We start from the raw sequence: 15,517 nt of genomic DNA on the forward strand, positions 1-15,517 counted from the left end.
GGGATGGGATACTGGGATCATCGGTGGTGGAGAATGGGCACAGGTGGAGGGATGAGTTCTCAAGCATTGTATGACTGAAACACAAGCACAGAAATATGTAAATCTGTAACTGTACCCTCATGGTGATTCTCTAAAAATTTTAAAAGTAAAGAAAGCCCCACAAATGTATCATGTTCAATACTATTCAGTAGGTTAAAAATCTTTGCTTTAAGAATCTTCAAAGACCTTCCTTAAAAGGAATGACAAAGCGGGGAAGGGCGCTCTTGCTCCTCTCTCTCTCACACACACACACTCACACACACACACACACACACACACACACACAAGAACCTGGATGTGCCCAGAGGCGGCATTCGTGTGCGCCTGCGCAGTAGCTCGCTGGCTGCCTCCCTCAGCGGGGCGACCAACTGAGCAACTCCTGCATAGTGACAGCCCTTCATCACAGGGCTGGACGGGGTTCCGTTGGAGACAGAGCACCCCTATTTGAAGTCATCTGTACCCCATACTGATAGGAAGGGGTCAGAGCACACCTGGGGCCAGGCCAGGCCCCGCCCTTCCCTCCCAAGTTCAAGAGGGAGCAAAAATTTCTCATTCCCATTTGACATATCAAGTCAGGCACCTGTAAAAAGAGCCCCTAAAACAGAGAAACATGGTCCCAGACCTCTTACCGCAGTGGGGGCAAGAGTACCCCCATTACAGCATGTGGAAGCAAGCCTAAGGAGAGGAGAGGGGAAACTGCAGTTAATGGGCCAACTCTGACATGATAACAAAAACAGGATTAAAACATGTGACATCAAACTAAAAGAAACAAGCTAAAATTAAAAAGACACCCTACCAAATGGGAGAAAGTGGTTGCATATCATACATCAAACAAGGAGTTAATAGCTAAGATATATAAAGAATTCACAAAGCTCAGCAACAAAAAACCCAGTAATTCCAACGAAAAATGAGGTGAGATGAATAGACACTTCCCGGTAAGGACATACACGTATGGGAGAAGGCACATGAAAAAGTGTTCACTGTCACTTATCAATGGGGAAATGCAAACTGACACAACAATAAACCATCATCTGCAGCTAGAATGGCTTATATCAAAACACCGTATAAACAACAATGTTGGCGGGTATGTGCAAAAGAGGCAACCCTCACTCCCTCTTCATGCGCTCCTGGTTTAGCCTCTACGGAAAACAATACGAGATTTCTTGGGAAAACAAACAAAAAGATCTGAACTTTCATCTAGTTTGGTGATTCCACTTCTTGGCATCTACCCCAAGAGCCTAAAAACATTAATTTGAAGCTACACGTACGCCTCAATGTTCACTGAGGGCCAAGTAAAGCCAGGATACAGAAACAACCCAAATGCCCACCGACAGGCGAATGCATAAAGAAGTTGTGGCTTAGACATACAATGGGATATTACAGAGCCACATGCAAAGATAAAATCTTGTAGTACGTTACAACTTGAACGAAATGGAGGGCATTATCTTAAGTGAAATTAAGTCAGAGGGAGAAGACAATACATAAAACTATCTCACTCATCTGTGGTATACAGAAAAACAAGACTAGGGAATAGACAATACCAAATGACAAATCTTTGGCCTTTGATTACAAAACTGAGATTAGCAAGCAGGAGGAGGAGGGGAGGTAGAAAGGAAGAAACGGACTAGAGGTGACAGAAAGACAAAGGTGGGGGTCCTGGCCACTTTGGAGGTGGGTGAGGGTGCAATAACTCTGTACAACAAGGCCACAGATAGTAACACTCTTGTAATCGTTAATATAACAATAAAGCTTAAAATTCTTGCCAGCCCACAGCTTAAGTTAGGTTTTAGGAACACTTAAAAATGTAATTTCTTGAGTCAGAAAGAGAGGGACAGACATGGAGAGACTACACTCATTTGTGGAGTATGGGGTGGCATCACATGAGGCTGACACCCAAGGACAGTAGATACAATGGCCGGGGGGATTGCCCCATAGCTGGAAGCCTGCTTCATGAGCAAAGGAGAGAAGGCAGATGGAATAGAGAAGGGATCACTAAGAAAATGATGGCTGGAGGAACCAGTTGGGATGGGAGATGCATGCCCAAAGTAGATAATGGACCAAACAGGATGACCTCTCAGTGTCTGTGTTGCAAGCTATAATGCCCAAAAGTAGAGACAGAGTATGGGGAATATTGTCTGCCTTATAGGCAGGGGAAGGGTGGGAAAGGGGGGTTATACCTGGGATATTGGTGGTGGGGAATGTGCACTGGTGGAGGGATGGGTGTTTGATCATTTTGAGATTGTAACCCAAACATGAAAGCTTGTAACTATCTCACGGTGATTCAATAAAATTAAAAAAAAAAAAAAAAAAAGGAATTCACTGCCACAGAGGTGGGGTGGGGTGTATGACTGAAACGTAAGCACAAAAGTTTTTAAGTCTGTAACTGTACTTCACAGGGACTCATTTAAAAACAAAAAAAAATTTTGTTTTCAAAAGAAAAAAAGGAATTTCTGGGAGACTTCCTCTAAGTTAAGGATATTTGAGATGAACATTGTAGCAATAAATTTATGACATGAATTTTTATGACTATATGAAAATTCACAGAGTCCTTTGGAAGGACCTTTGACCATCTGCCCCAGAAAGTTTTGGGCCCTGCGTTTACTATTATTTGGTGCCAAAAAAAAAAAATCTTATTGCCTAATTCAGAAAATCAAGGTGTGTTTTTTTTCCCTTAGAAACTGCTTTTTACTTCAAATCAGACTTCAAGAAATTAAGTTTGCTCTGGCTATGAAGGCTGCACTAGTGGGGGCGGCGAGGCTGACCCAGCACAGAGAGTAACAGTGGTTTCTGCTGCTGGGACTTTTAGCCTTAAAAAAATTCATGTTCCTGCTTTATCTTTTACCGAGCCCCTCAGCATCAACCACCTCTCATCATCGTCCCATAGACGGGAAGTAAGAACAAAAGCAGGCCCGTTGCTGTGGGTCTCTGTGACTCTGACGGGTTTTCCACCTGGGTTCTGCCTGTGACCTTCAGCAGGCTGGGAGCCCTGGCCCTCCGAGGGCACCCCCACGCAGACGGGGGGAGCCGAGGCAGACGGGAGCCAACGCAGGGCCATGCCAAGGAGTCTTGGCCAAGGAGTGATCTCTGGGAGGCCATTTCCACCACCACAGGGACACTGAGGACACCAAGATGAGCGAGGGGGGAGGTTCCATCCCTGGTCAACGGAAACGCCACCGTCTGTAGGAGCCTTGGGCCCAGAGACTGGGGCTGAGGCAGTGGGGGATGCAGCCACTTACCTGGCGCCCCCGGATCATTCCCAGGCTGCGGCCCCAGGTTCCCTAGCCCCTGGTCCCTTCCCATGCAGTCAAGTGACACTGGCTTTACTTGTCATCATTATGTCCAAACACAATCGGTCCCCCAATCCCACCAACACTCCCCTTTACCTGCTCTTCAATATACAGTCACAGGGTCCACTTCTAATAGAATCCGCCACGTGCAGACATCTGCATGGGGTGCGTTTTATGATGAGTTTCCTCTGTGGGGCTGGCAGAGTCCCCCGCACAAGCTGCCACTGTCACTGAAATGCTCCCACAGGCCCCCAAGACCGGGGCCTAGCATCCTCACACCCCTGCAACGTTCCAGTCTCCAGCACAGGCAGGCTTCTGGCTACTCCCAGGGAGGGGGCTGGCATCTCCCCAGAGTCCTGGGCACCCTCACAGCAGGCCTGCTGTCTGGCTCTGCGCCTCTCCTGTCTCCTTACTATCCAGCTTAAGGTCTCCTGCACCAGGCCTGCAAGGCACCGGGGAAGCCCTCGCAGTGGCGTGCATGCAAGACCTCCTCTCTGCATGTCAGATGACCCTGGGCTCTTCCTTCCCCTTTCCCCCCACCCAAAACAAAAAGTCAAACTCAACCAAACCACACCGGACTAAACATCACCTAGGAAACCAGCTAGGGCCATCCCTACCAGCTTTCTCTTTAGAAGTCACAACCACAGCAGGAGCTCTGCCGACTGTAACAACTTCAGTACCACTGCAAAGGATACCTGAGTGGAAAGAAAACAAAGTCACCATCACCAAAGCTGCAGGGAAAATGTGGCCACCATCTCTGCCACAAAGCCCTGCTTTCCCATGGAGAACTCAAAGTTCCCGGTGGGAACGCAGGTTTGTCTCTCGAGTCCCTCCCACATGACAGATGGATCTGGGGAGCACTGACAGGCTCCTCCTCGCCTCTCGCATTTGGCCTCAGAAAGACAGCACGTGCCTGCAGGGTCGGGGCAACACGGCTGTCCCCACTGGCCCCGCACACTCCCAAGAGCAGCCAGTCTCGTCCCCTGTAAGGCACACCCAGAGATGCCCCCAGCTGCTTTCCGTGCCCACCTGGTAGTGCCAGGGACAGGACGTGCCACGGGCAGAATATCTTGTTTTGCTGACGGGAGGAAAGGTAGGAGCAAGGTGGTCTTCTGGCCTTCAGGAGAGGGAAGGCTGCGCCAGTGCTGGGGGACTGTGGTGGGCGTGGGAGGCGGACAGGGGGCCTCGATCCGTGCCGCTAATGATGGGGAAGGGAAGCCCATGGGCCAGCCACCCTGGAAGGCTCCCAGGGCTGTGCACGTGTCCTCCACACTCTCTCCTCTAGGAGAGCCCCAACCCGCTGGACAGCTCCACCATGGCGCCCCAGACTCTTCTCCCTCCCCCGCCCCCCAGTGCTATGACTCAACCCTGCCAAGAAATCCAAGTGTTTAGGAAAAGCCCTTGGATGTCCCTTGTTTTCGAGTGTACTCCTTCACTCGCCCAGCCAATGCCTGAAAAGCTGGTGTGCTCGGTGTCACAGAGTGAGGGACTGGTCTGAATAAAGCTGGCCGGGTCCCTCCCCCCTAGGAAAAGGAGAGAGCAAATGTCTGCTACCTAGAATACATCAGCTGGAGGCTCTCCTGGGGGGGACGGCGCAAAGGGCAGACCCGCATCCATGAGGCCTGGAGCGCCATCCCCTTCACGGTCCCCTGACCGCCGCTGCGGTGGCCCTTGTGGGCCTCCAGAATTGACCCAGAGGCCTGGCTGGTCACGGGTTGCCAGAAGTAGCCCAGGGCCCCAGAGCCTGTTGCTGAAGTCGAGTTCAGTTTCTGGAGGGCTGAGCCTCTTCCAGCTGGGCAGGGAAAGGGACCTGGGGGTCGAATAAACCAGAAGGAGCCACACGGGCTAAAGCAGAGGAAGCTGCGTATCAGAGCACTTTCCAGAAAAAAGTTTAAACAAGAAGCTTATCCCAAGGGTAAGCAGAAATTGCCAGAGGGTTCTGAGGAGGGCCACAGGCTGGTCTCAGAGAAAGAGCACAGGGCGGGGCGGGACTCTAAGGGACAGCAGTGACTGTGGGGAGGGCGAGAGGCCAAGGTCTTCCCACCACACACAATCTGACCAGGAAAGAGAGCCCATTCAGGGCGCATTGCAAAGCAAAACTCAAGGCCCTTGAGAAAGGACTCCAAGCCAGTGGAGGCTAGAGGGTCGGTCAGGTCCAGCCACATTTGCCTGAAGAGAAACACCAAGTACCGGCGGCAGGGAGCGCTGGGACCCCTGCCGCTCACCGCACCACACTTCCCTTGGCACCTACTGCTCAGACTTTCCAGGAAAAGCCTGAAGCCCTTTTCCTTGTTTATACTAAAATGCTTTCTGGAAACAGTCATTCAATTTCAAAATGTATTTATTGAGCATCTACTATATCCTGAGGATACTAAGGTGATTAAGACGACCCAGGCCCTCTGCATGTCTCCTCTGAACCTCTCAAGCCTCCTGACACCCTCACAGAAGCCGTGTCACACAGCCTCCTCTCTACCTCTCAGAGACACCCCACAACGCAAGAGCAGCGCCAGCTTTTTCCACTGGGGAGAGTTGCCCCTTGTTTCAACCCTGAGTTGGTGCAGCAGCAACTCAGGCCTCTCCTAGTCCCTGAGCTGCCAGAACGCCATCTGACAGGGGGACCCGCAACCCGGCTCAATAGTGGGCTGGAGCAGCTTTTACCTGCCGGGGGGCCATCTGGATAGTTACAACCATCATCTAACTACCATCCGAGGGCCTGATGGTACCCAAGACACTGACCCGTCTGTACCGCGACCAGGCCCCAGGATTTCACCAGCCTGGAGTTCCCCACCCCTGTTCTACACCGTCAGACTCCTTTTCTCCACAATGTACTGAGCTCGGAAACTGTGTTTGATGTATGCACTTTCATGTTGTGCCCAAATTACTTTGTTCTAGATTCCATTCCATCATGTTCTAGAAGCCCTTGGAATTACAATCCAACCTGACCATTTCCTTTACATGAAAGTCAACTCAAGTTAGATTAACGGCCAGGGAAGTGGCTGTGTGGCCGAGTGCCTGGCCTGCACATGTGATTTCGGTCCCAGGCCCAAACCCACAGGGATTGTGACCCCCACTACTACTGGTGTGTGTGACCCCTGGCACCACAACAAAGTACGTGTGAGCGAAACAAAGCAAGGGTGCACTGCTGGTCTTCATGTGACGTCCACAGAGGGAAGGGGGAAATAAAGTAAGAAAATAAAGCAGGGGTTTAAAGGGGCTTTAGACATACTACACAAAAGTTTGACATACAGAGATTTCCAACATATTAACGGTATCCTCCTTGACTTTACAAGTCAATCTGCAATTGACTTAAACTAATCTGCACCACTAAAATCCTACATTTTAGTCAGTTTCATACTTTGGGCCTCGTGGGAATCTCGCCTGCCAGGAATGTTTGCAAATACCTTGTGTTTCCTTTAAGGAGAAGAAGGGGATAGTGATTTTTCAAACCACTGGGGACAAAGACTCTTATTTTTAAATATAAACCGTAAACACCATGATTCTCAATAATCACCAGCCCATCGGACAGGCTGGTCAACAGAAATTTCCTGCCAGTCTGGACGAAAAAAGTTATTGCCACTTGACAGCAGTTTTCAATTGCCAGTCCAAAGGTCACTGCTGGCTACAGGTTTAAAAGCTGAAAACCGCAGCTTTACACAGTGAAATACAGCATGCTGTGTATTCGACAGTATATACTGTCCATCATAACCAACATGTAGTAAACACACACATTATTTGGAAAGTACTCTAGTTTTTGTTATATTTTTAAGATTTGGGGGCCACCCCTAATGGTGCTGGGGAAGGGGACAGACCCTGGGCCTACTGCTATAAGCAGGTGCTCCAGCCTTTCATCTGTCTCCTGGGGCCCGGAAAGGGCTCTAGCGTTTTGTTTTGTTTTTTTAATTACCCCAAGTAAACACCATTGGTGTGGAGACTAGGATTCTAGTGTTATATGCCTACTTTTCACTAGCAAGATTATAAGAAGTTTGTAAGAAATGCTCAATTCCAATTCTCATTTTCAATCACAAAAACCAGTCCTATAATTATGAGCAAGTTTTTCCCTCTAGAGCCATATGTACCATATCACATTGCTGCAAAGATAAATTCAAACTGTCACAGAAAACCCACCAATCATCATTGGTAGATGGTTTAAGGGTGAAAGTATCATAGAACAAGATTAGCAAAACATCATTAATTACATAACTAGGGACAGATACTTGGAGATCATTAAATAATCCCTGACATTTGTATATTTGGAATTTTTTTCCAGAGTAAAATATTTGTTTTTCAAAAGAACTATAATATACATATAAGCAGATTCAACTGGCTCTAAGTAATAGTCTATAGGATAATCACCAACTATTTTTGTGGTTGTTGTTTTTGTTTTTTTATATGGGGTCCCAGGGATCAAACCTGGGTTGGGGACAGGCAAGGGAAACACCGTACCCAGTGTACTATCCCTCTGGCCCCCAATTACAAACTTTGATGCCAGGGGTTTCCTATTACTTTACCTACCAAACATCCCAAGCCGGATCAAAGAACCAAAAGCAGTGATTCATTTTCTCAAGTTCTCCGACGATCCCGGTGGCTGTTACCAAGGGGCAGAAACAGACCCACTCCAGCCAGAGGCAAGGCACACGGACTCACATGTTCGACCACCGGCCATGCACAGTGCCCCCTGAGGCCCATCAGCCGTGCACTTCCTTACACAGGGAATGAAGGACCGAGGAGCATGAGACCAGGAATAGCTCAAGCAATAAGCACCTTGCAGTCAATCAACCCCCGTGCCCAGAAATCAGCACACCGGGCCCTGGGCCTTCCTCCACCTGATCTCAGCCCTCAGGATCTCCCATACATCTAGAAAATGAGGTGTCAAGAGATTAAGAAACTCCTAGCTCAGTGGCAGAGAATTTCCCTTGTATATGTATGGGGAAGGGAAGGAGTGATGGGGGTGGGGGTGGAGGACTGAAGGAAGGAAAGAAGGAAGGGAGGGAGGGAGGAAGGTAAGGAGTGATGGAGGAAGCTGGCTCCCAAAGCCCCTTAAGTCTTGGGTCCTGGGGCTCTGCCCACCCCCACCAGTCTCTCCCAGTGACCTCATGCCTGCCTTTCCCGCCTTCCCTCTCCTTGGCCCTTCCCGGGGCACCGCACTTCCCCCGTCAGCCCCCTCTTGCAGCTGCCCTCGGTATTTCTTCCTTCAGTATTTACCAGGATGCTGTGTTTTTCCTTCAGAAGATTGCACAATTTAATACATACAATGCACACAGCTGTTGACTTTTGTTGTCTCCACTAGAGAATGCGCTGAGTGCTAGCAGAGGCACGTCAGTTCCATTCCCCTGTCAGACTTTCAATGCCTAAAGCACAATCACTTACAGAATGTTTATTGTTCAGCGGGTCAACTTGTGATGGAAAGGCTCTTAAATGCCCTAAATTTCAAGCCCCAAATCCTAAATTTAATCACCTTTGGGAACACTTTAGTTTGTATAGGGGCCACGCCCGGTGACGCCCTGGGGCTGCTCCCGGCATGGGGCTTGCTCCCAGAAGAGAATCTTCGGCTCCCACCTGCAAACCATGTGTTCCACACCGTTGAGTCATTTCCGTGGTCCACAGATTTCAGACTGTTCTGCTTCATGATTTTTTCCCCTAAAGTGCCTGGGATTGACCCCAGGGCCTCACACATGCAAGCGACAGCCCACTGAGCCAGATTCTGGTAGAATATTTTCAAAGATAGCAGTACATGTTGGTGGTTGTTCATTTTTGGGGGGTACAGCCAGCAGTGCTCAGAGCAAACTGCTGGCTCTGCACTGAGGGATCACTCCTGGAGGGGAGTCACGGGAGCTTAAGGGGTGCTGGGGACTGAACCCAGGCTGGTCACAGGTAAGGCAAGAGTCCAACCTGCTGTACTATCTCTCTGACCCCAATAGCACTAGATATTGTTTTTAAAAAACAAAAAAACCTTAAAACTGAGTAAGAGAACAAGTCAACCTATGGCAGCTTTAAACCACCAAAAGAGAAAGGAAACTGGTGTAATGTGATTCTGAAAGGCTGTTTGTAGGAACAATTTAAGGGGCTAAATAAGTTTATGATGAAAGAAAGTTCTGCTTGGTGTCCCCACTGCTGGGGTAAACCTACAAGGCCCTCATCTGTCACTTCCAATCACCTCTGAAACATCTTTCTGCCAGGTTCACACCCAGTGGTGCTGGGGCACGGGGTATCGCAGGGAGGCCTCCTGTGTGGTGGACAAGTACTCGCCCTGCCACTAGAAGCACCGCCCAAGCCCCTTCCAGCAATCTCCGTGCAAAGTTTTTCCGCGCCAGTTCTCCAGACTCAACAAAGGCTGCGTGACTGATGGAGCCCAGCCAGCCTGCCATCCTACCAGCTTCCCGGGAAGGTGACACTTCTCTCTGACAATTTTGCTGTCACTGACAGTGCTCCAATTTCTGACAACCTTTATAAAAAGAACAAACAAAACCCTTCTTCCCCAAGGACTTGAAACCCACGTTCTAGTCCCAATACAAGCCTTGCTAACTCATTCTGGGCAGCTACTCACTTTCCTGAACCAGTCTCCCCACACCCGAAAATAAGACTGAAATGGTGGAGTAAGGTCACCGTGTCCCCCGTGAGATAGCAGGAAGAAGCCAGGGCCACAACAGAATAACATCATTTCATTCACCATCACTGGGATTCTTCGCCCCCCCCCCCCCCCCCCCCGTCATTACAATGAAACTACATTGAACAAAAAGATACTATCTGAGGACACGTTGTATCTGCTACCCAGAGAGAGGGTGAGAGTGGTCTGGGAGCAGAAACAGCGCCCAGCCACACAGCCAGGCTCCAGAAGTGACAGCTACCCACACTGCTCACACCTACCTGCTGCCGTCTGCTGACAAAGACCAAAAGCCAACAGAGACATCGGCATCCTTGCAGTTCCTCAGCGCCTTAGATAAACACACAGTCTCTGATGGCCACATTTCTGATGAGATGTGGCCATCTCCAAGCCGAGAGGTGAGGTGACGTACATCAGAGCACAGGGGCTAACAGGTCAGTCTCAGACCCCATCCCTGTGTCGTGCAGAGCAGGGCGTCCCCCTGGTGACTGGTGCTCAAAGACATTTCACGCAACACAATGAAGCATTCTGAGAAGTTCGGAAAGGGGCACAGGGAACCCTGTGTATAACCTTGATGTGCTTTAAGACTCACACCAGCTACTTTCCAATCTCCTTATAACAATACTGATTTTTAACTTGGGATTTAAAATTGACAGAGACCTTAATGAATAGCCAGGAAAGAGAGGGCTGTCTGACTACGGCTCATTAGCTCCTAGAGTTAATGCTTCTTGTGGGGACAAGAGTCAGCCGAAGGATAGAACTCTAGGCAAAGGAGAAAACATTCCAGGTCTCCCTCTTACAGGATGCTCCCAGCTCCTCCTACCCTCACCCAGACACTCTGTGATGCAGCAGCAGCTGTGTCTGGGGGCTCAGTAGATAATAGGGCATGAAAGACTGCACAGAATCTGCACAACCTCCCATAATCTACAACCAAAGTTCACCTCATCTGAGGTCCACAAGGCACATCAATTTTTTTTTTTTTTTAAAAAGGTCATCACCGCTGTTGGAGAGGATGTGGGGAGAAAGGGACCCTTCTACACTGCTGGTGGGAATGCCGACTGGTTCAGCCCTTCTGGAAAACACTATGGACGATTCTCAAAAAATTAGATATTGAGCTCCCATTTGACCCAGCAATACCACTGCTGGGAATATATCCCAGAGAAGCTAAAAAATATAGTGGAAATGACATCTGCACTTATATGTTCATTGCAGCACTGTTTACAATAGCCAGAATCTGGAAAAAACCCGAGTGCCCTAGAACAGATGACTGGTTGAAAATACTTTGGTACATCTATACAATGGAATACTATGCAGCTGTTAGAAAAAAGGAGGTCATGAATTTTGTATATAAGTGGATCGGCATGGAAAGTATCATGCTAAGTGAAATGAGTCAGAAAGAGAAAGACAGACATAGAAAGATTGCACTCATCTGTGAAATATAGAATAACAGAGTAGGAGACTAACACCCAAGAATAGAAGAATAATAGAAATAAGTACCAGGAGGTTGACTCCATGGCTTGGAAGCTGGCCTCACATTCTGGGGAGAGGGCAACTCAGAGAAGGGATCACCAAGTATAATGCGGTCGGAGGCCATGCGGGGGAAGGGTGATGCGGGCTGAATGTAGACTAGAGACTGAACACAGTGGCCACTCAACACCTCTATTGCGAACCACAACACCTAATTAGAGAGAACAAAAGGAAATGCCTTGCCACGGTGGCAGGGTGGGGTGGGGGGAGATGGGATTGGGGAGGGTAGGAGGGATGTTGGGTTTACCGGTGGTGGAGAATGGGCACTGGTGAAGGGATGGGTTCTCGAACTTTGTATGGGGGAAACATGAGCACAAAAATGTATAAATCTGTAACTGTACCCTCATGGTGATTCACTAATTAAAAATAAATTAATTAATTAATTAAAAAAGTCATCACAGTGCCTAAAATTTAGAAAAGTTAAATGAGTCAACTGCCAACTACAACTGAAACTTATAGACTGTAAGACATGTTTCTGCCAGAAAGGTAAAAATAGGCAGATTTCACTTAGCATTGCTGACATGTGAGCACTGTCTCATTTTACAGACAGCAAAACTGAGGAACACGGACAGAGAAAGGAGTGCCCCCAAAGTAACAGAAGCGGTCGTTGACACACTGGGGGACACAGACCTGGGAGTCTGGGCATCTGTTGGTGACACTAAACTGACACTCCCAGTGGGCACAGGATTACCCAAAGATGCCAGGAAGCAGGAGCCGGCTCCTCCTCTCCTCCGCCTGGAGCACACGCCTAAGGCGATTCTCCCGAGTTGAAGCTGACGTCTTGCGCCCAAAGAAGGCACTTCTGCTACATCAGCTCTGGTAAGCTGCTGCTTCTCTTGGGAAAGCTACGCAGCTCCATGGAAAAGGCACATTTTGGAATCAGAAAGTTCTAGACTGAAACCCTTGCTCCTAGCCAGCTAATCATCTAACTAGCTTATTACCCTAGGCAAGTCACTGGGATGCTCTGAGCCTCACTGTCTACCCCCATAAACTAAGACCACTATCACGATCCATCTCCCTCCCGGGGCAGCTAAGAGGTAAAGGTTGAGAAAGTACACCTGAGGAGCTGAAAATCACACAGGCTCTCCTAGTTTAGGACGGACGCAAAGAACAAACATTCCCTGTGATCAACAATTCTCACCAGGAGGGAAGGGGAGGGAGAAAGGGAGAGAAGGGGAAGGGGAATAAAAAGGGGGGCAGTGTCATACAGTAGAAAGACCCTGAAATGAGTCTCAGTGAGGTGAACTGGAAGCACCTGGAAGACAGAGTTCCAGACCTCTGAATAAATGAACTGACAGAAAGGGAGCAGCGGACAGGAACACTACCCAGACACTGGCCAACAGATAAAGGGATGAACACAGTTTTCATCCTGAGCCAGACAGAAACCCAATCTGAAGATTTAACTTGACTCTGAAACTGATCTATAGGGTGAAGAACTGACTTATCATTCCATTTTGTGAATTTCTCCTTTTTCTTCAAAGGTGTCAGAAAATCTCCAGAAGACAAAGTTTTGCACTTGGAGGGAAGGAATCAAATGGCCTACAGAAACAAACTCTCCGCCCTCTTTTCTTCTCTGTCTTATCCATGACACCTCCAAGTGAATAGAACATCATATTAGGCATTTATCTCCTATGCAGCTGACCAGGATTTGATTCCTCGTACCTCATATGGCCCCCCCAAACCCACCAGGAGTGATCCCTGAGTGTAGAGCTAGGAGTAAGCCCCCAGTGCCTCCTCAGCAAAAAAAAAGAAAAAAGTGGTACCTACAAGTTTCTGCATAAAAATGGGTTGAGTGAGGACCAGAAAGATAGTACAGCCCGTAAGGTACTTGCCTTGCACATGGCCAACCCCAAGCGCCATGAATGGTTCCCCAAACACGGCCAGGTGTGATCCCTGAGTGCTGAGCTAGGAGTAAGCCCTGAGCACAGCTGAGAGTAAACCCAAAACAAAACAATCCCCCAAAGTGATTCAATGTTTTGAATATTTTTGTAACTTCAATTTCTTTTGACCAAAAGAAATTTATTTTGGTTTATTCTACCTAAAAGTCTAATCTTTCTTACCCCTTTTCCAGTGTATTCTAAAACCAGAATCTCCTGGGAGGGGAGGGGACTCCGAAGCAGTGCTCCGGGCCGGGGGCCACTCTGAGTAATACTCCTGGAACCAGACAGGGCAGTTCAATAGGACTCAGGGGCCACACCCAGGGGGCCATGCCTGGGTTCCAGCCCTTTGAGCCGCCTCTCAGGCCCTGAAACTCTCTAACACCCGACATGCACTGCACCAGCTAAGGCTCCAATGCTCACATGACGCTCTTCCAACCTCCAACCTGGCCCCCTACCCCCACCCCACTGTCTGCCCCAGCCCTAGGGTCACTGGTCCCCCAACCACTCAGCGCGGTCTTGTAATCAGAGTCAGCGCCGTGTTAATCTCCTTCCCCCCAGGCGGAGCACTTTTCCATGGAGATAAGTGTGCACCGGCGCTCACTGGGTAGCCCCCGACGTGCACACCCCCAAACCCCCACGAACGCTCTGGGGGAAGAGAGGCCAGAGGGAAAGGCCAGACTCAGCGGCAAAGAAATCCAGACACCCTCCCCCCACCCCTTGAGGAAGCTCCCCCCCCCCGACTTCTCTAAGTCTAGACCGACATCAATTTGGGGGGAGAACTGGAGAGACTTTTCCCGAATGAAGCAGCTGAAGCGGGTGGGTGAGAGCCGAGAAGAAACGGGGCAGTTTCACGCTCCAACACCCGCCGAGAGAGATAAGCTCCCCGGCCGGTGGGCACGGGGCGGGGCGGCCCTGGAACCTGGACCCCGCCTCGAAGCCCCCAAGTCGCTGCTTCGCCTTCCCTGGTGGGTCTCCGCACGTGTCTCGTCCACGTCGGGCTTCTTCCGAGCCCTCTGCGTGGACACTAGCCCACAGAACGGCCCTCCCGGGTTAGAGCGGCCCCGAGCATCCCCCCCCCCACCAACCCCCCAGCAAGCCCCGGCCCGCGCCGAGCCCCCCCGCGCCAAGCCCCCCGCGCCGCGCCGCGTCCCCGAAGCGGCGCGCGGACTCGCCGGCCCCGCGGCTGGCGGGCGCGAGGGGCGGGCGCCGGCCCTGGCGCGCCCCCCCCCCCCGCCCAACACCGGCCTGGGTCACCATGACAACGCAAGCCCACCGCCCCCCCTGCGCCCCCCGAACGGGGCCAAGTTTTCCAAGCTCCCGTTTGCAAAAGGGGCAGCGCGGACGCGGTGTGGGGGGGACGCGCCGCCGCCCCCGCCGCTCCCCGGCGCCGCGCGAGTGTCCGTCCCCCGGGGCCGGCCGCGGACGCCGCCTCCCGGGCCGGGGCGGCCCGCGTTAGGCCGCGGCTCCGGGTGCCCGGGTCAGCCTGCCGAGCCCGCGGGCTGCGACGGGCAGGAGCCGGGCGCTGACAGCTCCGCGGGGGGCAGCGCCCGGGGCCGCGGCCCCCGAGCCCGAGCCCCCCGGCCAGTCTGGGTGCGGGGGGGAAGGACCGGCCGCAGGGCCCCCTCAGGACGCAGGGGGCAGCCGGGGGCGTCGCGGCCACCGCCCGAGCCCGAGCCGCGGGGCCCGACCCCCGCGCCCCGCCGCGCCAACGGCAGCCAGTCTCCGGCCATGGCCGCGGCCCCGCGGCCCCGCGGCGGCCGCCCCCTGCCGGGCCTCCTGCGCGCTCACCCCGAGTCCGCGGCTGGCCTCATCGTCCGCGCCCGCCGCGGCTCCGGCTGCGACTCCGGCGGCGACTCGGGCTCCAGCCGCCGTCCAGCCGCCCGCCCCCGGCACCGGCCGCCCGGCCCCGCCCCGCCCGCGGCCCCGCCCCGCGCCCGCGCCCGCGCTGCCCAATCAGAGGACGGAGGGGCGGGGCGGGGCGCGCGCCAGGCCCGGCCAATCCAGCCCCTACCCGCGGGCGCCGGGGAGCGCCCGCGGAAACGGGCGGGCGATTGGTCAGGCCTGTTAAAGGGGCCGCCGCCCACCGGGCTGGGCTGCGTTAGTAGGAGACTACCCCCTAACACACACCCCCCACACCCTAATACACACGCACACCTAAACACACACACCCTAACACACACACA

The 15,517-nt window shown here is 51.7% G+C and overlaps 1 protein-coding gene across 2 annotated transcripts in view; it reads right to left on the reverse strand.

Moving 5' to 3' along the window:
* Positions 1 to 15,249, reverse strand: part of TEX2 (testis expressed 2) — a 102,451-nt gene extending 87,202 nt beyond the window's left edge. For both annotated transcript variants that reach the window (XM_055130042.1, XM_055130041.1), the window contains exon 1: positions 15,123 to 15,249. The gene's annotated coding sequence lies outside the window, so the exon portion shown is untranslated. The remainder of the gene's footprint in view (positions 1 to 15,122) is intronic.
* Positions 15,250 to 15,517: the final 268 nt, after the last annotated feature.

Source organism: Sorex araneus, chromosome 3 (assembly GCF_027595985.1).
Source record: "Sorex araneus isolate mSorAra2 chromosome 3, mSorAra2.pri, whole genome shotgun sequence".
Classification (NCBI taxonomy): Eukaryota; Metazoa; Chordata; class Mammalia; order Eulipotyphla; family Soricidae; genus Sorex; species Sorex araneus.